The sequence below is a fragment of the Monodelphis domestica genome, chromosome 7 (genome assembly GCF_027887165.1).
Source record: "Monodelphis domestica isolate mMonDom1 chromosome 7, mMonDom1.pri, whole genome shotgun sequence".
Classification (NCBI taxonomy): Eukaryota; Metazoa; Chordata; class Mammalia; order Didelphimorphia; family Didelphidae; genus Monodelphis; species Monodelphis domestica.
In genome coordinates, this window is record NC_077233.1 from 266,450,228 (window position 1) to 266,473,442 (window position 23,215).

The 23,215-nt window shown below is 35.4% G+C and overlaps 1 pseudogene; it reads right to left on the reverse strand.

The window, feature by feature from the left end:
* Positions 1-19,981: 19,981 nt before the first annotated feature.
* On the reverse strand, positions 19,982-20,553 carry LOC130455605 (heat shock cognate 71 kDa protein-like; annotated as a pseudogene).
* Positions 20,554-23,215: the final 2,662 nt, after the last annotated feature.

The following is a 23,215-nucleotide window of genomic DNA, read 5'->3' on the forward strand; positions in this document are numbered from 1 at the left end:
AGGCCTTATTGGCTTGAGGCCCTTCATTCTTATTCCTTTCTTACTTTCTCTCTTTTTCTATTGATTAATCAGTGTATTATAAATTAAAATTCTCTATAAAATCCAGTTGACTTGGGCATATTCATAAATTGGGAATATATTCCCTGGCGACCATCTTATATTTATATAAACCCAAGACACAGTAGAAAACATATTTCAGCGGTTATAATTGATATATATATTTCCCTTGCTCCCAAACATTTTAATTATCACAGTTTATGGCTCCCACTCTCTTATCTACAACTATTTAATGCTCAAAACTATTTTAAATATAACAGACCACAGCAAATCATTAAACAATCCATGGAAAGTAAGGGTAGTGATTTATATTAGAGGAGAGAGTACTCACCCAAATAAAACCTAACATCCCTGAACTTTAGATCTATAGGGTATGAAAAGTCTTTTAAAAAGCATAGCTAGAAAAAAGAGCTAGAATTCTCCCTTTCTTAAAATCTTCTCTAATTAATTAATATAATTAATATAAATGTTAATAAATTAATTTGGATACTCGGTCATTTAATACCAAAATATTGAGTGAAAAAGTATGGCATTACATTAACATAAAAGAAAGTTTTAAGAGAAGCTGACCATGGACTTATAGAGAATTAGAGTAGACTTGAATGATACGTGTGTGTGTGTTTGTGCGCACGCGTAAAGAGGGATGGAGAAAGAAACAGAGACAGACTGATAGAGACAATCAGTTTTGAACTTTTCAGAATAATTAAATACCCAAATTGGATCTGAGATTCACCCAGAGAACCTAAGCTTGTTAATATCAAAGTCTGTTAATTGTGTCTCCTCACCAAAAGGCTCTACACACTATGGCTATGCAGAGATTAACTGTTTTTGCTTAGATAAGAAGCCTACATGCAGAAGAAAAGGGACACCCTAGAGCTGTGGGAACTTCCCAACAGGTTTCTTATTTCAATTTTTGTTCAGATGAGGGATGGCTTAATAGCTGGCATTTTAAGTTTTGCAAAGTGCTTTACAAATGTTATCTCATTTGATCCTTACAAGAACCTTGGGAGGTGGACGTTATTATTGCCTAAAATTGAGAGAAGTGACTTATCCAGCGCAAGTGTTTGAAGTAGAATTTTAACTTTAGATCTTCATTTTTTTTGATGTTCAAAGTTCTATGTACTGCCTAGTTACCTCAATAGTTAATGAATCTGAATTTAACTCACTTAATTTTTAAGGAATGACCCTTTTGGATTACTTCTCAGGAAAATTCTAAGTACCAGAGATGAAGGAAATAAAAAGAGAATAAATACATAATCTTTGCTCTGAACCCTCTCAAAGGTATATGGGTTTGAGGAAATTGTTTCAAGTGGGAATTAAATAGACTATATAGAGGATGGATGGATAAACATAAATTTTCATGAAAATAATCTCTTTTGGATTTTTAGGTTTGAAAAAGACTCTTTCTTCCCTTTTCTTCTTCACTACTTCCCATTCTCCTCAGTGCAGAATGCAAGGCGGGTCCATAGCATTTCCTAATTCTTTAGTATTGTTTTATTTCTTAAGTACATTCTTTTTGCTTAGGTTTATGGTTTAAATATCCTAAGAATTTTGAATTGTACTTTGGAAAATACATTTTGAAGGTAACATGGTAACAGATACAAGATTATTATTGCAAGTAGAATAATATATTGCTATGTTAACTGTACAGCAAATGATCATAGTTCTATTTCACGGAGGAGATACTGTGTTCTCAAAGCCTGTGTTTGGAGGAATGAAGGCTCTGGTATATCCTACAAACAGTGGAGTTTCTGAATTTGATATTATTACATATTAGGATAAGACTGAATGACATAATGGAGAGAGGTCAGCTGACATGAGTCAGGAATGTGTTCAAGTCTTGCCTCTGCAACATGAGGGACCTTTGTCTACCTTGCTCAGATCTCAATGACTGCCTAGAGAGGCAGGTAGGAACATACTCTCCAGTTGCAGCTTATCGATAGTCATTCAGGCACTTCTTTTCTCCTACCCCTCTTGCTCATTGTTCAGTTCCCATCAGACCTTGGATAAGTTCTAAAGGCTTGAGGCTCATCCACACCTACTACAGATAAAGCAGGACATTGTCCCTCTCTGATTGCTATCCCTTCCCAACAATCTGGACAGATACATGATCACTCACACTGGGTGAATTTGAGTGGGTATCATCAATTAAACATTTCCAATTATTTGATGACATACTTGCTTTGTCATTTACCTGTTTGATTGGTTCTCTTAACTCCCAAGTGTTGGCTTTTGAAATTTTATTGATCGGAATTCCAGTCATGATCTAAGAATCACTTGTCCTTTCAATCCATTCTGCAGCTAAATCTTTTCATATGTGAATTAAGAATCTATGGTTTAATATTTCATGTGTATCAAATCCTGTGCTAAGCATTGAGAATAAAAATTAAGCAAGTGAGACAACTTCTGTTTTCAAGAAGCTTACATTCTAATGAGGAAAGAAAATACATAAAGGAGAGACATAAAGGGAAAAAGCCCCATTAAAAAATGAAATTCTCTAATAACTTGGGAAATACTGTAAAATTTTATACTCTGTATTACAATTGTAAAGCCAAATATAATACTCTGAATTTTAGCTTTGAACTATGAATCCCAAAGCTTTGGGCGTATATCATTCTGATCCTGAATACCACTGGCTGATCACACATAAATATGCAAATGAATAACTATGCTGTCAGGATGCTTAACAAGAAGAGAATTGAATGTTTGAACTTGAATACGTTCACAGAGCTTTGTTGAAGGCTTTGGCAACCTAAGGACAGTACAGAGGTGAGGAAATATCTGTATGAAAACACTATGTCCAATGAAAAAACTATGAGACCTCACATACCAGAAGAAATTGTATACAGTATTCCTTTCCTTTAAGAAATGTGAGAACAATGAAATATGTAGTCCTCCTCTCCAGTAATCTTAAATTTAAATCAATATTATTTGAACAAAGACTTTGAAAATGTTTTCCATTTGCCCTTAGTTATCTCCTGCAGCCTTTCTAATTTTGTTCTCTCTTAAGTATCATCTCGCATATAGATTTGGTACAGGAGATCTGGATAAATTGGAGTGGGTGCATAGAAAAGAATAAAGTAACAATAATAATGTCATATTTCATCGCTGATTAAGTGCCTTACTCATCACTACTCCATTATGTAAGCAAACATCCATATTTTACATAAAATGAAGCTTGAATTAGAATTAATTCCATGAGTGCAGAAACTCTTTTTATGTGTATCCCCAGTATTTAGCTAAATGTTTGGAACATCATCAATAAGTCAAATGATTAGGGAGTTCTGGAGGAAACTATGGAGGCTATAGAAAAGCTTGCTTGAATTTCTCCAGGCTGCACTGAACTATCCTATTGGGTAGGTTATTTTTAAAAAGAACTATGTTTAAGAATAGGACAATCTTACAGAACCTCAATGTCCTGAGGAGGGAAATTTGAAAATCAAGTCAAGTCTACAAGCATTTAGTAAGCACTTACTATGTGCCAGGTACTATATTAGGCACTGAGGATAAAGCAAAGCAAAACAAAAACAAAAAACAGTCCCCATCCTCAAGGAGCTCATCAGTCTAATAGAGGAGACAACAAGCAAACAACTGTCTACAAGCAAGATACACTGGAGATCATCTCAGAAGGAAGGCACTAGCATGAAGGGAGACTGGGAAAGTCTTTGTAGCAAAGATGGGATTTTAGGTAACACTTAAAGGAAGCCAGGGAAAGCATGAGGCATTATTGTGGGCATGGGAACAACAGAGTAAGTCTTTAATAAAGGCTTTTCCATTCAATTCCTTCCCATTCTGGCCACAGGATTCTAGGCAAGGTACTCAACCTCTCTATATCCCAGGCAACACTTTAATACCTTTCAGGAAAGGTGCCAGTCTACATTGATAAAGGAAGTTCCTCACCTGCAGCTCCCTATGCTGATGAAATTCCTAGTCTGGCCCATCTTTGTGCCTCTGTCATAGTTTTAGAAGAATACATGCTGAATCACTTTAAGCAAATGTTATGCTATTAACAAAAGACAGCAATGCTGCATGAGGACACGGTGCCTAACTCTGTTACTATTTGGATAGGCAGTATGTATAATCCTGTAATCCTTATGACTGGTGAACAGTACACACTGATAACTGATTAGGAAGTCCTTAGAGGAGACTGCGGAATCTATAGAAAACCCTGATTATGTTTCCCCAAATGGCACTGAGCTATCCTACTGGGTACGTTACCTTTTTAAAAGAACCGTATTTAAGAATAGCACGTCACAGAGCTTCAATGTCCTAAAGGAGGGAATTTTGAAAGACTGTTTCTTTCTACCCAGTCATAAATGTCACCAGTTTTAAAAATAGAATCTAAATGGAAGCTGCCTTACTAGTGAGTGGGAAAAAAGCAGAATTTTTGGAAAGCAATATGAAATTCTAAAAGTGGAAACTCAAAGACCATGCCAACAATATCATGGTTGAAGGCTATGAAGGCATTCTGGCTGTCTGAGAAATCAGAACTCCAGGGAGCTACAGCCAGTCAATGATGAAATTCCCTATGAAGAAACTTCATTTTAATTGGAAAATGCCCTAGAGAAAATATTTCACTCCCCTTTCACTAGGACAAATGTCCTGCTTGCTGGTAAAGTGCTCCATTTACCCTAGGAATTCAATGATGGTAACCACATGGTAGATGTTTGTGGAAATAACAAACAGCAATCTCATTCCCTCAAGTCCATCGGATTTAGATCACATCATCAGCCTTAAGTAGAGGAAAGAACCTACTTCTGACATTAACATGAACATTTATTAGAAAAATAACTAGATGGAAGATCTAATATAAATATAAGATCATTATTGATGTGCCATAACTGCATAATAGATGCTTCTCTTCTATTGCCTTCCCTTCTAGCCATATGGAAAAGCTAAGGTAAATTAAATTTTGGATTATATATCCATCCTAGGTGGTCATCATTAAGAGGCTAAGCCTATCCTTCCTCAGGGTCATCAGGATTTATGATGGTCATTGCTATAGCCTTATGTGTAGTCTGCTTATTTGTGGGACCAGCTGTATCAAGATTCTGCTTTCATTTGGCAATGTCACTTCCTGGTCACCAGCGTGTCCCTTTAGGCCACTTGATTTGTTCATGAGTCCTCTGGCATTTGTTCATTCACCTTCCATTTTATAAGTTGTATTCTGCCTTTTAGAATGAGTTTTTTATCTCTTATATATTTCACAATATTGTGAAATAGGAAGTATGAAATCATAGTGAGGTGGAAACAATCAAGGAAGCCATCTAGTCTGATTCTTTCATTTTTAAGATAAAGAAACTGAGGTAACGAAAAGGAAAATAACTCTTCAATATCACACAGTAGTCTATAACCCAAAACAGTATCCAAACCCAAGTCTTTGATTCTGAATCCCTTTTCCATTTTATTGCTGATATTTCACATCCAATACCATTTAGGGTGCGTGTGTAACATCAGGGATACCTTATGTACCATATTTTTATTGCTTTGTCTGGATAATTTGTTGTCACCCATTCTTCTCTTATTTTTTTCCCTTAAGAATAATTGGCAAGAAGCCATGAGGGAAAAACAGAAACCATTCCAACATATATGAAATACGATTCCATTGAAATAATCTGTTTTAGCTTTTATGTAGTAATTAAGCCCAGAAAAGACAGATCAAAAGTATTACATATTTCCCAAATTTCAATGGGCATCTAATATATCCAATTAGAAGAGAATATATCATATAGATTGCATTAATAAATACAAAAGCAACATACACATATACAAATAACATATTCAATCTGGGAAAGCAATTTTGGATGGCCAAGACGAAGTTATAAGCAGCATTTCTTTTACAATGGTTTCCTAGTCATTGTTTTGGGTTTCACAGACATCTATTGGTGTTGGGTAGATGTAAAAAGAGAATTGTTAGGTGAGAAAGTTGAAGAAGAATGAAATCACCAATGTATTGTTTTTTTTTTTACTTGTGTGAGGCACTGAAGTAGTGTAGTGAATATAGTGCTGAAAATAAATTCAAGAAGATCTCAGTTCAAATCCTGCTTCAGACTTACTAGCTGAGTAACCCCTAATTAGCAAGCCACTTAACTGTGACTCAGTCTTCTCATATATATGGAAAAATAATAGTAACTATCTAACCAACCATTATCTAGAGACACTCCAAATTTTAAGTGAAGGGAGAAAGCCAAACTTCTTTTTGCATATTAGAATTTTCCTAATTTAGGACTCTGAACTATTATAATCATGCTGGGAATCTGGAGGCAGGCACCATGTTACATTACTTTATTTTTGGATCCTCTCCTCTCCCCTTAGCACAATGCTAGGTACACACACACACACACACACACACACACACACACACACTTAATTAATAGTGGTTAGCATGATTAGATCCTAAAAGGGTATCAAATTCTTCTTACATGGATTTTCAAATAGTTTTGCCAGATTACTGATAAATCACAAAAACCCTATTGCTAAAGGCTTTGTTTCACGAGAAATAAGTGAATTAGATCAGTATCTAAAAGTCTGAAGTGGAACAATTAGTATTGAATTTCAAGTTCAAGTTAAGGTTTTAATGTCATCAATACAACCTTGACACATGAAATGAAATGAAAAGAGTGTGACATAGAAACTGTCTTAAAAATAATGTACTTTGAAGAAATAAATTAATGTTTTATTTGTATGCTAGAGCCAGACTTATAAAAGTCAAGAAATTTCCTAATATTTTACAGGATATATTTAGATATACATTTTAGTAGCGTTATATATGTAATTTATGGGAATTACTAATATTTTGATCAAGTGGAAAGTGGTATAGTAGAAAGAACCCTATGATCAAAAGATGGGTCATCATTTGAGTTACATCACTGACTAGTTAGACAGGTACAATAACCCAGTAGAGACACAAAAACCCCAGACCATCTCCATGCCACATTTAAGACTAGACTATCATGGATAGAATTTTTTTGCCCATTGAGCAGAATCCACGTGATCATTGAAGTACTACTGAAGCTTCCTTATCCAAATTTTCCCCTTATGGTTAAAACCTCCTGCCCATTCTTACTCTCTCAATCCTGATGATACTGAATCCTCAACTTCCTAAGAGGAAATACTACACCCCTCCCCCTGACCTACCTCCAACCAAGCCCAATTTTCTCATTCCCATTTAATTCAATCCTAATCCATCTGACTCTAGACACATGATTCTGTGACACAATGATTGCTCTTCTTCTCACCTTTTATTATTGCTTCAAGACTTCCTGCTCCATAATATGAATATACTTCCCTTCATTTTTTACTTCTTCCTCATATACTTCTTCAATCTTCTGGCTCTGAAAAGGACCTTTTTCCCCTTCTATGATAGCAGATGTGTGGACATCCTTTTCAAATGTGATGAAATCCTTTACTCTATGACACACTGGACTTTGAAGGGAGTGGAGTAGTCCTTGCTCCCCGATACAATAATCAGACTTTCCCTCTTCTGTTTTCACTCAACAATTTCTCCTTTGAGATTCACTTAATAAAAGATAGAAGCATCAATCCAAATTGAGGTGGTTGTTATGTACCACCTTCCAGAGTCATTCTCTCTCCATTCCCAAGGAGTTTGGGACCTGACTCACAGTCTTTGTCATAACTCCAACTCCTACCTTAAGCTGGCATATTTCAACATGCATGTTAACTTTATCTAAAGCACTCTTGTCTTCCAGTTCCCTAATCTACTCAGCTTTCATGATCTTTTCCTCTCTGCCCCACCAATACAATGCCATAACCTTAATCTCAACATCACCTTCTACTTCCATCATCAAGATCATTAAAATTTCCTTATCAGATCATAACTTCTGATCATTCCATTTTTTCCATAAGCCTATTTCTCTAAACCTATTTGACATTCTTTCTGTGATCTCTGGTTCCTGCTTTTTAGAGTAATTTCCCAGGCCATCATCCCCACTCTGTTTATATGTTTCCCTTCCCAGGTTTGACCCTTTGATTGACTAGGTCAACTCTTCAGCGTCTTTTCCTCTTGAATCCCTTATTCCCTTGTCCTATAACTTCTCATGATTTGCCAAATCCCAACCTTGAATTATTCTTATCATCATATTCTTCCACTTTTATTTGTAAGCTGCTTAATGGAGCAAAAGAAAATCATGCAACTAAGCTGATTGGATATACTGCAAATTTGTTTTATCTAATCAAAACTGGTCCTACACTACATCCAGGAAAATCTTTTATTCTTTCTAGTTATCCTTCACTTATTTTATTGTTCCTCTATTCTTCCTAACTGATTCTACACCACTTACTGGCATAGTTGTTCCAAACAGCCTCTTCCCTCTTTAAAAACCATATAACCTTCCCTTCACCTTCACATGTAAAGATCTCAGCTCACATTTCACAAAGAAAACAAAGACTATTCTCTGATGTTTCTTTTTTCCTCTTCTCATCTAATAATCTCTTTGAATTATCTTTCATTCTTTCTTCCTTTGCTCCAATTTCTGATAAAGAAGGAGACCTTTGTCAAGGTCAAACCCTTGACATTCACTCTTGAATCCATTCTCTCCCATCTTTTCCAAAATATTGACTCTGCTATTATCCCTTCTCTTATTGTAACCTTTAGTTAGTATCTAATGTTCTCTCCATTGCTAGCTACAAAAACCCACATAAATCATCAGCATTTCTATATACTTCCAACTCATCCCAGCAGCAAGAGTTAGAACAAGAAATTCCCTTTAAAATCACCACAGACAGTATAAAATACTTAGTAATCTATCTGCCAAGACAAATGCAGGAACTATATGAACACAACTACAAAACTCTCTCCATACAATTAAAACGATCTAAATAATTGGAAAAAATTAATTGTTCATGGGTAGGATGAGCTAACATAATAAAAATGACAATCCTATGCAAACTAATTTACTTATTTGGGGCCATACCAATCAAACTACCAAAAAGCTTTTTAATAGAATTAGAAAAAAACAATAACAAAGTTTATTTGGAAGAACAAAAGATCAAGAATATCAAGGGAAATAATGAAAAAAAAAATGCAAAGGAAGGTGGCCTAGCAGTACCAGATCTTAAACTGTACTATAAAGCAGTGATCATCAAAACAATATGGTACTGGCTAAGAGACAGAAGGGAGGACCAGTGGAATAGACAAGGGGTAAGTGACCTCAGTAAGACAGTCTATGATAAACCCAAAGATCCCAGCTTTTGGGACAAAAAATCCACTATTTGACAAAAACTGCTGGGAAAATTGGAAAACAGTATGGAAGAGATGAGGTTTAGATCAACATCTCACACCCTATACCAAGATAAACTCAGAATGGGTGAATGACTTCAACATAAAGAAGGAAACAATAAGTAAATTGGGTGAACACAGAATAGTATACTTGCCCGATATTTAGGAAAGGAAAGATTTTAAGACCAAGCAAGATTAAAGTTACAAAATGCAAAACAGATAATTTTGATTACATTAAGTTAAAAAGTTTTTGTACAAATAAAACCAATGCAGTCAAAATTAGAAGGGAAGCAACAAATTGGGAAACAATCTTTATAACAAAAACCTCTGACAAAGGTCTAATCACAAAAATTTATAAGAAATTAAATCAATTGTACAAAAAAATCAAGCTATTCCGCAATTGATAAATGGGCAAGGGGCATGAATAGGCAATTTTAAGATAAATAAATCAAAACTATTAATAAGCACATGAAAAAATATTCTAAATCTCTTATAATGAGAGAAATACAAATCAAAACAACTCTGAGGTACCACCTCACACCTAGCAGATTGGCCAGCATGACAGCAAAGGAAAGTGAATGTTGGAGGGGATGTGGCAAAACTGGGACATCAATGCATTGCTTGTGGAGTTGTGAACTGATCCAACCATTCTTGAAGGCAATTTGGAACTATGCCCAAAAGTCACTAAAAGACTGTCTGCCCTTTGATCCAGCCATATCACTGCTGGTCTTGTACCCCAAAGAGCTAATAAGAAAAAAACACTTGTACAAGAATATTCCTAGCCACACAGTTTGTGGTGGCAAAAAAGTGGAAAATGAGGGGATGCCCTTCAATTGGGGAATGGCTGAACAAATTGTGGTATATGTTGGTGATGGAATACTATTGTACTAAAAGGAATAATAAAGTTGAGGAATTCCATGGAGACTGGAATGACCTCCAGGAAGTGATGCAGAGTGAGTGGAGCAGATCCAGGAAAACATTGTACACAGAGACTGATGCACTGTGGTACAATCAAATGTCAAGGACTTCTGTACTAGTAGCAGTGCAATGATCCAGAACTATTTGGAGGAACATATGAGAAAGAACTCTATCCACATACAGAGGAAGAACTGTGGGAAAAGAAACACAGAAGAAAAACAACCACTTGATCACATGGGTCAGTGGGGCTTTGACTGGGAAAGTGGACTCTAAAAGATCACCCTAGTGCAAATGCTAATAATAAGGAAATGGTTGTTGATTGATGGCACAAGTTAAACCCAGTGGAATTGTGCATCATATATGGGAAGTGGGTGAGGGGAGGGGAGGGAAAGAACATGAGTCTTGTAACCATGGGAAATTATTCTAAATCATCTAATTAAATAAAATAAGATAAATTACCTGTGTCCTCCATCACTAAAAATAAAATAGCCTCTTAATTGATACAACTATTTTAGAAAGTTATTTGGAATTTAAATGATTAAAATGTTCATAGATTCTGACCCAGAAATTCCACTTGTAGGCATATAACTGATTAGTAGTAAAAAGATAAAAAGAAGGGCTGCATAAATATAAAAATATTTATGGTGTCTTTTTTTTTTACAGTCAAAAATTAAAGGCAAATTAGATATCTTTTAGTTGGGGGAAAGGCCAAAGTGTATGTGAATATAATGTTAAAATCTCTTGTTTACTTCGAAACTCACAAGAAATATCTTACTTGAAACTTCCTGATTCTCCAGTTTCTAGGGCCCTTGCCTTCAAAAGTTTATATTGTAATTATTGCATAAAAGGAGGACAAACTCCTTTGTAAAATAACATTATATGCATATAGCTATAATTCTATACTTATACCGCTCTCTCTTTAGCTTGCTACTTGATTGAACAAAATTACAGATATTTTCCTTTAAAATTTTAAATTGATTTTTAAAAATTGTTATCCACATTTCCTGATATTTCCTTCCCTACTTGCCTCTCAGAGAGACATTCTTAAAAACAAAGAATAAAAGAGGGGAAAATAATTCAACAAAACTAACCAACACATAAACAAAGTCTGACACTCTACATTGCATGTTATACTCATACCCATATCTAAAAAGAAAAGAGTTATATTCTCTACCTCCTCTTTGAAGCCAATTTTGGTTTATATAATATCAATTTATCTATTATTTTCTGGTAGTTTTTTTTTTTCATTTACGTGGTAGTAGTCATCATGTATGTTTTCCTAGAATGGCTAACTTCATTCTGAATTAGTTCATAATCTCATACCTTTCTTCACACAACCCCTCTGATATGGATTATTATGATCTCTGTTTATTTTTGTTAATTTTCTGGGTATTAGGTGATTATTATTATTAGTGATTGGAAGAATCATTCTTATTATTGTTATTTTTCTAAAATCTTTACCTTTTATCTTAGAATTGATACTAAGTATAGATACTAAAGCAGAAGGATTGGAAGGGTTTGGCAATTGGGGTTAAGTGACTTGCTGAGGGTCATATGGCAACGAAGTATTTGAGGTCAGATTTGAACCCAGATCCTCCCATCATATTGTTGCTATTAGTTTGTGATTCTTGAGACTAGTTCATATTTTCCCCATTTTTATCTATTGAGAAATAGTTCTTATGTTTATGTTGGTTTTCTATATATTTGGATATCAGAAAATTATCAGAAATGTTTGATAAAAAGATTTTTCCCAGATGACCACACTCTTAGTTGTGTCAATTTGAGTAATGCCAAAAGTTTTTTTAATTTTATGTAATTAAAACACTCTTTTATCTTTTGTAACTGACCTTTTTTCTAATTTAAGAATTCTCCCTTTTACTGTAGCTGTGATAAGTATACTGGCTCTCTTCTAATTTTATTTTTTATATTATGTTTCATGGTGAACTTATTGTGATATATGGTAAAAAGATGTTTTATGTTGTTCTATAAAGATGTTCAGCTGGGTTATTATTAGGTAATAATGAGTCAGGAATATTCTTTTTCCTGAGTTCAAATCTAGTTTCAGATACTTCCTAGCTATGTGACTATGGGGAAGTTATTTAACCCTGTTTACCTTATTTCCTCCTCTAAAAACTGAACTGGAGAAGAAAATGGCAAATCACTCCAGTATTCTTGCCATATATACCTTAAATGGGGCCACAAAGAGCCAGATGTGACTGAAAAATAACTAAACAACAATAAAGATGGTAGTATTTGGAATAGACCAGTGTATCTTCTTTCCTGCTTAGAATATAAGCATCCCTTTTGAATTATTCAAACCTATATATGGTACCTTTAAGTTCTTGACTTTTGAATTTGCAATTCCAAGTTTCTACTCTGTTCTGGTTTTCTCAGTCATAATATTTAGAAATTATCCATTTACCTCTTGTAGAATTCTGTTCAGGTTTACAGAATCAGTTATTTGTCGTTATAAGTCTTTGTGTTGTTATCTTTTGGTGTTTTGTATCCCAAGTTTTCCTTTCTCACACTTGCTTCATAATCCTATGTGATGCTGACTGTGGCTTCTTGGTTCTTGTTCTCAATTTTTCTAGTTGCTTTTGCATCATTTTTTTTTGCTTTGAAAAGGAAGCTCTTGAAGTGGTGCACTTCATAAAGTGAGTCTGGACACCCAGAAGTTTGATTAAAGGAACCGATACTCATTTATTAATCTATTGATTAATAATGTGTACCTAACTGGCCGGGGCAACCTTTCCTAGTGAAAGTTGCACCAGACTGAAGTTACCATGAAGTTTTTATAGGGTGCAAGATAACAAAGCAAACAATGTTCATTATGAGGTATAACCTTGATGGAGCAGACAGCCTTATCGTCTACGTGGGGTCCAGGGCATTCCTTGTATATATTATCCTAGCTGCTGGCACTAAGGGAGTTCTTTTCTCCTGGGTTCTAACTATTCTGAGCTGACTGACCTTCACATGAAAGCTCAGTTCTGATTTCTACTTTCCCTGGGAAAAACAGATTTTTCTGGCCAATGACTTAGTTTACCTCCCTTCACTCTGCTATTTGTTGATTATATTTCTAATATTAAATATTTAGGCTGCAATGTTATAAGAAGTACAATACCCATTTCCTACTGTATTTATGTTCTGCTGAAAGGACAATATGTAATAGAAGCCTGATGATAGAAAGCTTCTCCAGGAGTCCTTTGAAAAGCCCCTAATTGACAGAATATACTTTCTTCATTCAGAAGCTGTTTCTAATGCCTCCTATTTTTGCTTTTCAAACGAATCTGTAATAGCCAGAGGAGTTAGAAACAGCAAGATTCCGCTCAGCTTTATCCTTTTGTGGCTGGAACTCTTAATTGGAATAAAGTAAGACAGAGAAGTCCCTTAAACTATTAATGGCTACTAGAATTCTTCATTTCTTAAGAAAAAAGGTTAATAGAACATCTGCTTCATACTTTTAAAGTAATGCGGGGTTACAAAGGGTGGACACTGTCATGTTCTAGAGCAAAATGCCTTCAAGAACATCTTTTCTTGAAATAAGATTTTATCCTTCACCTGTATTTTCCTAATTACAAACAAGTCTTGTTTATGAGTCAAACTCCATGCCTTGTAGTCTATTCTGGTGCTTCTTTGCACTGATGATAGCAATTTGTGCTCAGAAATGCTGAATTGCACAGCTGAGGTTAATGTTGCTCTGGTTAGAGAAATGAATCTCATGAGATTCAGAGCTTCCTGACCTGTTACTGCTCCTGTATCCTTCGCTGTCCACAGTGTATCTCTTAGTCTCAGCTTGTTGAGAAATGAATGATTCTCTAGGGAGAGAGATTTGACACATGGAAGCCTTTCAGTGCAGATAATCCTTCACCCTATTAGCAGCACTGAAATGATAAAAGGATGGTGTCTATTTGTTCTTCAGTGGTGGAGTTGGGAACATAAGAGTTCTAAATAGCAGGTGCAAGCTCTTATGTGGAAGAGACAGTTCTCTGAAATTGTCAAACCATCCAGTGAGAGGGCTCAAGGAGGATGGGGAATCTTATCTCAAAATGAAGAATATTGAAATTTGACACACACGGGAAGGGAAATTTTATAAACACACATATATAATAGCAATTGAATTTCATACACTGCTTTGCAATTCAACTCAACATGATTAAAACAGTCATTTCAACTATTTTATGGAAACTTTCAGAAAGAACAATTTTAATTACAAACTATTATTTCACTCTCTTGGATTAGAGATGTTAAATTGCTTTAACCTCCCTTTGGATAAACAGAGGTAAAGAGGAAATGGAATTATGAGGGGGTGGACTATTCTTCCACTTTCCAAAAGTGGTTCTTTCCCAAATCTGATAATTTTGCATAGCTCATTTTTATGAGCCCAAGAAAACTGTTAAAGGAATTCCATGATCAACAAGACTGGCATTAAAAAAATCCTCATAAGTAAAAGAATAAAAGACATTTTTCTTTTAAAAGACATTTAAAATTATTTTAAAATATTTTAAAATTAAGTTTATTTACTTAATTAATATAGAGTATTTTTCCATGGTTACATGATTTATTTTCTTTCCCTCTCTCCTTTCATCACCCTCTCCTAGCCAATGAGCAATTCCACTGGGTTTAAATATTTTTCCATGTTTACATGATTAATTTTCCTTCCTTCCCCACTTCCCTTCACCCTCCCAGAGCCAACAAACAATTCCACTGGGTTGTACAAATGTTATCACTTGACGCCCATTTCCACATTATTCATTTTTGCTATAGAGCAATCTTTTAAAGACTGAACTCCAAATCACATACACATACATACATGTCATAAGTGATGTCATATGTTTTCTTTTGCATTTCCACTCCCATAGTTCTTTCTCTCATTGTGGATAGCATTCTATCAGATATGTCCTTCAGGAGTGAACTCACTTATTGCATTGCTACTAGTAGCAAAGTCCATTACATTGGATTGTTCCACAGTATGTTACTTTCTGTGCAAAGTGGTCTCCTGGTTCTGCTCATTTCACTCTGCATCAGTTCATTGAGGCTCTCCCAGTTCATATTGAAATCCTTCAGATTATTCATCCTTATAGCACAATTGCATTCCATCACCATCAGATATGACAATTTGTTCAGCCATTCCCCAATGCAGGGACAACCCTTCATTTTCCAATTTTTTGACAACACAAAGAGCGCAGCTATGCATATTTTTGTATAAGTATTTTTCCTTATTATCTCTTTGGGGTACAAACCTAGTGGTGGCATAACTGGATCAAAGGGCACATAATCTTTTAAAGCTCTTTGGACATATTTCCAAAATGCTTCCCAGAATGGTTGGATTAATTCACAACTCCACCAGCAAGGCATTAATGCCCCAATTTTGCCACATCCCCATTAATAATTATTATTTTCCTTTACTGTCATATTGGCCAATCTGCAAGGTATGAAGTGATATTTCAGAGTTGGTTTGATTTGCATTTCTCTAATTAGGAAGGATTTAGAATACTTTTTCATGTGATTGTTGATAGTTTTGATTTCTTTATATGGAAACTGCCTATTCATATCCCTTGACCATTTGTAATTTGGGGAATGGCTTGGTTTCTTGTACAATTGACTTAGTTCCTTATAGATTTAAGAAATTAGACCCTTGCAAGAGGTTTTTGTTATAAAATCTCCCCCCCTGCATTTGTTGCTTCCCTTCTAATTTTGGCTGCATTGGTTTTGTTTGTTTTTTGTTTTTGTTTTTAATTTAATTTAATTTTAAATGTTATTTTTAAATTTTAATTTAATATAATCAAAATTATTCATTTTGCATTTGGTAATGTTCCCTATCTCTTGCTTGGTATTAAATTCCTTCCTTTTCCATAGATATGATAGGTATACTATTCTATGTCCACCTAATTTGTTTATACTTTCCCTCTTTATACTTGTCATTTACCCATTTTGAATTTATCTTGGTATAGGCTGTGAGATGTTGATTTAAACCTAATTTTTTCCATACTGTTTTCTAATTTTCTCAGCAATTTTTGTTAAATAGTGGGTTCTTGTCCCAAAAGCTGGGCTCTTGGGTTTATTGAACACTATCTTGATGAGGTCATTTACCCCAACTCTATTCCATTGATGCTCTCTTTTTCTCTTAGCCAGGATCATATTGTTTTAATGATCACTGCTGTCTTGTACAGTTTGAGATCTGGTACTGCTACACTTGCGTTCTTCACATTTTCCCCCCTTATTTCCCTTGATATTCTTTATCTTTTGTTCTTCCAAATGAGCTTTATAATAATTTTTTTCTAATTCTATAAAACAAAGTTTTTGGTATTTGGCACTTTTCTTTAGCATATGTGTGTGTGTGTGTGTGTGTGTGTGTGTGTGTGTGTGTGCTTGTGCATGTGGGGGGCAAGCCATGTGGTAAACAGACTAAAGTAAGACTGGAAATCTTACCTCCAAGTTAAGAATACTGAGTCACTATGTATCTGGCAAGGAAAAAATGTATATATACATATATATATATATGTGTGTGTGTTTATACAAACCTATGTATATATAATTATATATACTCATAGCATTTCTATATAAATATTGAGATCTATAACATTATGTACCTAATTCTCCCAGCACATATGACTGCATATACATACACACTCATATTATACACATGCATATGTGTACATACAGCTCTGGTATTTTCTTTGGATTTGTATGACCCTGACTTCTTCAGTATCTGACCAGGCTCTAAGTATTCTCTAGCACCAGTTTCAGCCTACTCCATGGGGGTCAGAATAATTTGTTCTCATCTGCCCTGAGAAATGTCTTCACGTGCTTGGGACAGACATCCTCCTAACTCACCAAGGGTGCTCCAAGGCTTATGGGTTACCCTGACCCTGGTTTAGCCTGTTTGTCAAGAAGAGTTTATTGAGGTGTGGCCATACGTATGTTAACTTCTTGCAGCCACTGGCGAGGGTTGGGTGGCAGGCGGACACTAAAAATGGCTGAGCAGCCTTGAAAAGGGCTCAAGTCCTCATAGCCGAGGTTCTAGTCCTTCTTGAAGTTGTCTTTACTTATAACTGGACTGCAGTGACTCTGGAAGAGAGAGTGAGGCTGACCATTTTGTGCAACTCCACTTCACTTATATCCAACTTAGGAGCAAACCAAAACGTTCTTCTCACGATTTCATTGGTCTTCTTTGAAAATAAAGGACTAAGAACCGCAACAATAACATTCATTAAAGTGAGTTATAAAAATTCTTACCCGATTTGGGAAAGAAGTGGAACATTCTTCCTCTCCTGTTTCCAGTTTACCTTTTTGTAGTTAAAGGGGGAAACGTTTTAACCTCCTTAATTCATGTAAGTAAAAATCTTGTTTGAAATAGAAATTTGTTTTCAGAATTTTCAGTCAATAATTGACATATGTTTATCTTCATATTAGATTATAAGGTTGCATTCGTGGTTAAGAGTTAGGTTGTTAGTTTAATGGGAAGGAAAGAAAAGGGAAGGGAAGGGAAATGGATAGAATAGCATTTATATAGCATTTACTATGTGCCAGGTACTGTGCTAAGTGTTTTTTAAATAATATCTCATTTGATCCTCACAACAAACTGAGGAGGTAGGGGCTGCTATTACCTGCATTTTACAGTTGAGGAACCTGAAGCAAACAAAGATTAAGTGGCTTGCACAGGGTCACCCAGCTAGTACGTATCTAAAGTCAAATTTGAACTCAGGACCTTCTGACTCCAAGTGCAGAACCCCATTCAATGCCTCTGGAAAATTAATTCTACTAACTTCATTGGCCCTAAATGGGAGTGGATACACTTTTCCAACTCATACACTTGACATCTGGAATTCTACAACACAGAATACATATCAACTCTTCATAGAACAAAAGATGATTAACTCAGCATCCCAGGTAATGGCACTTCAGGGTACCATTCACAGCCAATATACATCAATGATACATGCAATAATCATAGTACAGTCTACTTCAGTGATTATAGGTCTAATTAAGTAGATGCAATAAACTATAGAAGCAACAAACATGAGCTTGGGCAGACTTCAGGAGAGAGTGGGGGACAGAAGGACCCGGTATGCCATGACTGAATGAATGAAGAAAAAATATATTAGGTATAATGAATGCAGGTGCTTAGAGTGAGAGTAAAAATAAAACCCAAGAAGCATAAAAATAGCAATAACGTTGAAAGCAAAAATCTAAGTGAAAATTTCAGTGAGAGAGAAAGAGAAAATATAAGAGCATAAAAAGAAAAAAAAAGTACTTCAAAAAGAAACATTTAATTACATGACAAGATTAAAAAATCCAGTAATAGAAATGAGAAATTAAAAATTCTGTAAATAATAGTTCATCCTGAAAATAACAAAATGCCAAATTAGGTTCAGATTTCATCAAAAAACGGTCAAAGAAATATGACTACATAATATATAGACATTTTAAAATAAATGTTTTTTATTTGAAAATGAGTATTTATTTAATGCTTACATTAAAAATGCAGGCAATTATGATAAAAGATGCAATTAAAACAATTAAAACATTAAAATTAAAATTAATTAAAAATTAAAATAATTAAAACTACATTTAAACTCTTAAAACTGATTAAAAAATAAAAAAAGGAAGAGATGGGGGCAGGTAGGTGACCCAGTTGATTGAGAGCCTGGCCTCGAGATGTAGGTCCTGGATACAAATTTGGTGTCACACACTGCCCAGCTGTGTGATCCTGGTCAAGTCTCTTAACCCACTTTGCCTAGCTCTTACTGCTCTTACAATGATACACAGTATTTATTCTAAGGCAGGAGGTAAGGGTTTTTAAAACAATAGGAGGGACTTCAGCTACTGGGTGGTAGATTTTACAGGAAAACTTGCTACTGCCTCTGAGCTGAGCCCAGTCTTTGTATGGGTGGAGTCCCTCTTAGGAACCCGCATCCTTCAGTCCTCCACAGGACCATAAATTTCACTTAGTTCTTTTGCTCCAATTCTGGAATTGAATGGAGATACTGACTCTTCAGGGAGGTGATGGGAGAAAAAAATGGTCCCAGGCTAGCTGAAGGAAGGAATGAAGCCTTACGCTTTCCCCCCTCAATTGGTTAAACTTTACTGAATTTACTTGGGAAAGTAAAAAAATATATATATCAGTAAGATTCTCTCTCTTGTACATTAGAAGAGTCTAGTTGGAAGGAGCTGTGACTGTAACAGTGGACTCCTATCTGGAACTATAATTCCAGAAAGGCCAGCTGCCTTCCATCTCATTTTCTCTTTTGAATCACCTGAATCTCATGAAAAATCATGGCTCAACATCTTCTCTTCTCTTCCAAGGTGAGAGGAGGGAGCCAGTGCATCCCCTAACATCACTATCCCTTTAAAACGCACTTAGTTCTTTTTCAACCTGAGGGATGCTGATAAACAAAGAATTGCATTCTGGCTAGCAAAATGAACATTCTGAGGAAGATACTAGGTTATAAAGCAATAAATAGTTCAGTGATTTCACATTTCTAAATATGCTTTTTTAAAAATGGTGCCAATTTTAACTAGATTTTATTTTCCAGCTCAAGAATTGTATTTCCATATATTCACAGGGCTAATAAAGTGAAATGAAATTTACTTCTCAGGTAAAGTAAACTCAAGTATTCAGAATCCACAGATTTATATGATCGTTTAAATGTTACTTTTAAAGTGCCACTGCTTTGGCTACAGATTTGAGTCCTTCCATTTTTATAAAGCAGTGTGGAACGCTTTCTTCTGTTGCATTTAACTGAGTTCTTTAATGGTAGGTCCCCATTAGTACCTACCCCAGATGGGGCAGTTCCACATCTTGGAAATCTCAGCAATCTAATTTTTATCCAGACAGTCAATTATTTCATTATATTTGTCAAGGATCTTCTGTTTGACTTCACCACCAGTTTTGCCTTGGAGTTTCTCATCTCTTGGAATCTTCATGATGAAAGCACGAGATTCAAGAGAATTCTTGGAAGATGCTTTGTCTTTCTACTTCTCTTTAGCTTTGTATTTCTCAGCCTCTTAGACTATATGCTTAATGCTTTCTTTGCTCAGATGACCTTTGTCAGTGGTGATTGTGATCTTTTTTTCTTGTCTGTGCTATTATCCACAACAGAAACATTGAGGAGGCCATTTGCATCAATGACAAAGGCTACTTCAGGCAGGATTCTCCCCTCTGCCATTCCTGTGAGCTCAATCTTGCCAAGCAGGTCATTATCCTTTATCATTGCTCTCTCACTTTCATAAACCTGAATAAACACACTAGGTTGACTGTCAGTGTAGGTGGTAAAGTTCTGCATCTTTGGTGGCTTGACTTTGGGAATCATTGAAGTAGTCTTGGATGGCAATGACAGTATTTGTGATGATTTTCACATTAGCTTAAGCAATTTCTTTCATCTTGGTCAAGACCATAAAGGATGTTTCTGGATAGAAACTTTTGACCTTTTTATACTCCACTTCAGCCTGTCTTCATCATTACCCACTGTGAAAAGCCAAGCCTTCAAGTCTTCTTGTACAACGTTACCATCAAATCTGCAATCAATCAGATGTCGGGGATGAAAGACTAAGTTGGTAGGGTTCATCGCAACTTCATTTTTTGTAGCTTTATTAATGAAAACTTCTGTGTCTGTGGAGGAAATGTAGTTTGCAGTGGTTTGGTTTCTTTAGTCATCAGCAATGATTTCCGTTTTCCCATTTTGGAAAACCCACATGGGAATAAGTGTTGCCAAGAGCAGTGCTAACTGTGGATTCTTTTGACATGGTTGTTGAGGCTATCAGGGGTTGTAGCCAATTGTAATGGAGCAAGAAGGGCTATTACTGTAGTGTGAGCTCTAAATATGCTTCTGAGATTCCCTTCTCCCCATTCTCAGATTTCAGTCTTTAATTCCTTGATGTCACCCAAAGACCAAGTTTGACACAACATGGACAAGGGTATTTGGTTATTTCCTAGACTAATTTTCAGGGTAAGCATTTACACCTTGGAAACTGGCAAACTAAAAGTTAGGGCTTGGCTTATTGTTTTGTGCATTGTCTACACTTAACAAAGTGATGGAAAAATGTTTTAAATACAGAATAAACTTAGTGTGTTGTATATTTTTCCCATTGGAGAGTCAGTTGTTAAACATTTACTAGCATATCACTGATTATAAATAAGTTAAAATAAACAAATCTTCATACAGATAATATTTCCTTACTTTTGATTATATCTACAGGCTTAGTGGCAGAATGCTGAATAATTATCAAAGCTAAGTTACTTGTCATGTTAAAATGATCTTATAGATGGAGAATAATTTGAATATCTTAATAATGAATTTTTAGTCATGACATTCATATGGAAGAAGAGGCCCATCTGCTTCTAATCTCCTTTCGTTTACTATAAAGAAAGTACAGCAAAAGGCAAATGTTCCTTCTGTCAACTTCCCTGTGGAGAAAAGTTCATTGTGCTACAGAACTCTTCTTGCTGTGAGGTTGAGGTATTACTGGCACCCACAAAGGACATTTTCTTTAACTCCAGAATGCCCGTAAAACCTGGAGAGTAAGGACATTGATGGATGAATGTCTTTCCAAAACTTGACATTCAGTTTGCAGAAGGCATTTAAGAATGTAAGCAGATTGCTCCAGAAGTCAGTCCAGTAAAGAATGATTCATTAGCCACTCTGATGAAAGCTTTTTCAGAAGTGGCACGTTAATTCTCAAGTTCATATCAGAGAGGAGAACAGAAAGACATTGTGCTAAACTCTTGAAACACTTCCTGATAAAGAGATTTAGGCAGACAGATCTTTGAATCTCCTTTTCGGGGTGCAATTCAAATAATCCTTAAGTAGATGCCAGCATAAGTCTCTATTTTTTTACAAGGATTCTTTCTTTCAAAATAAAACAAAATAAAAAATAGTCTATAATCTAAGACATCGCTTTTAAATTATAAGCACTCTTCATATATATGTACAGATTTTATATATGTTTATTAATTTTGTCAGTGATCGAGGATTAGCCTTACTATTATGTTAATAATGTAAATAGTGTGGATGTGCTGTGATTTTTTTTAGTGTCTTAACTGTCTCCTACACTGAAGATCGCAACTTCTTTATTACTGATATTCCTAGAAAATTGCCCAAGATGAGAGGTTAAAAGACTTGCTCTTGGTTACATAGCTTAGAAACACACTCAGAGGTAGGATTTGAGCTTTGCTTTCCAGATTCCAAAAACCAGGAAAGTGTCTCCTAAAGCACACTGACGGTATAGAGAGACAACAAAACTGTACATTGCATTGTAATCCATATTTCAAAATCCTGAGATATTTTTCAGGCTGTTAATTAGGTGGGACTCTCCTTGCTAGTAGCAAGAATCATTATTTAATGCCAACAGTATAAGGTGCAGAATTGATGGGAGAGGTTGGGAGGAGATCTTTTTGTTTCTTGAAGAAAGGATATTGTGGTTCCAAACCCTTTTGAGAAAGAAATTTGGAGAGAAAGAGAATAGGTTTAGGAAGGTAGACATGTTGGAAAAGCTAGCTTCCCAACGTATCCCTGATTTCCAGCTTAATTCCAATTTTCCCTTGGGTGAGATGAGGACCTTTGTCTCTGTCTCTCTCTTTGTCTCTTTCTGTCTGTCTCTGTTTATACAATAGAGCACAGTGTCCACTCTGAGATCTGAGAAACCATACATGTGATTTCTTCTCCAAGTTCTCTCCAGGAAGAAATCCTAGACAGGATTCCAGAAACACTTATTCATGCTTTCCCATGAACTGCTTTTAGAAGGCATGAATACAAATACATGCATAACCAGTCTGGATAAGTTGCAAACCCTGTATTTGAAATATAATCAACTCTTAATTATCATTATGTAAATTAACCATCCTGAGGGTTATCTACACTAGACTCTCTCTATGGGCTTCTGACTGACTATTCTAAATATTTTCTGTTTCCTCATTAAACTCCTCTGTATTTGAGTTTTCAACAAATTGCTATTACTGGATTGACTCTTGGTTCCTTGAGAATGTAGCTTTCACCCTTTTAG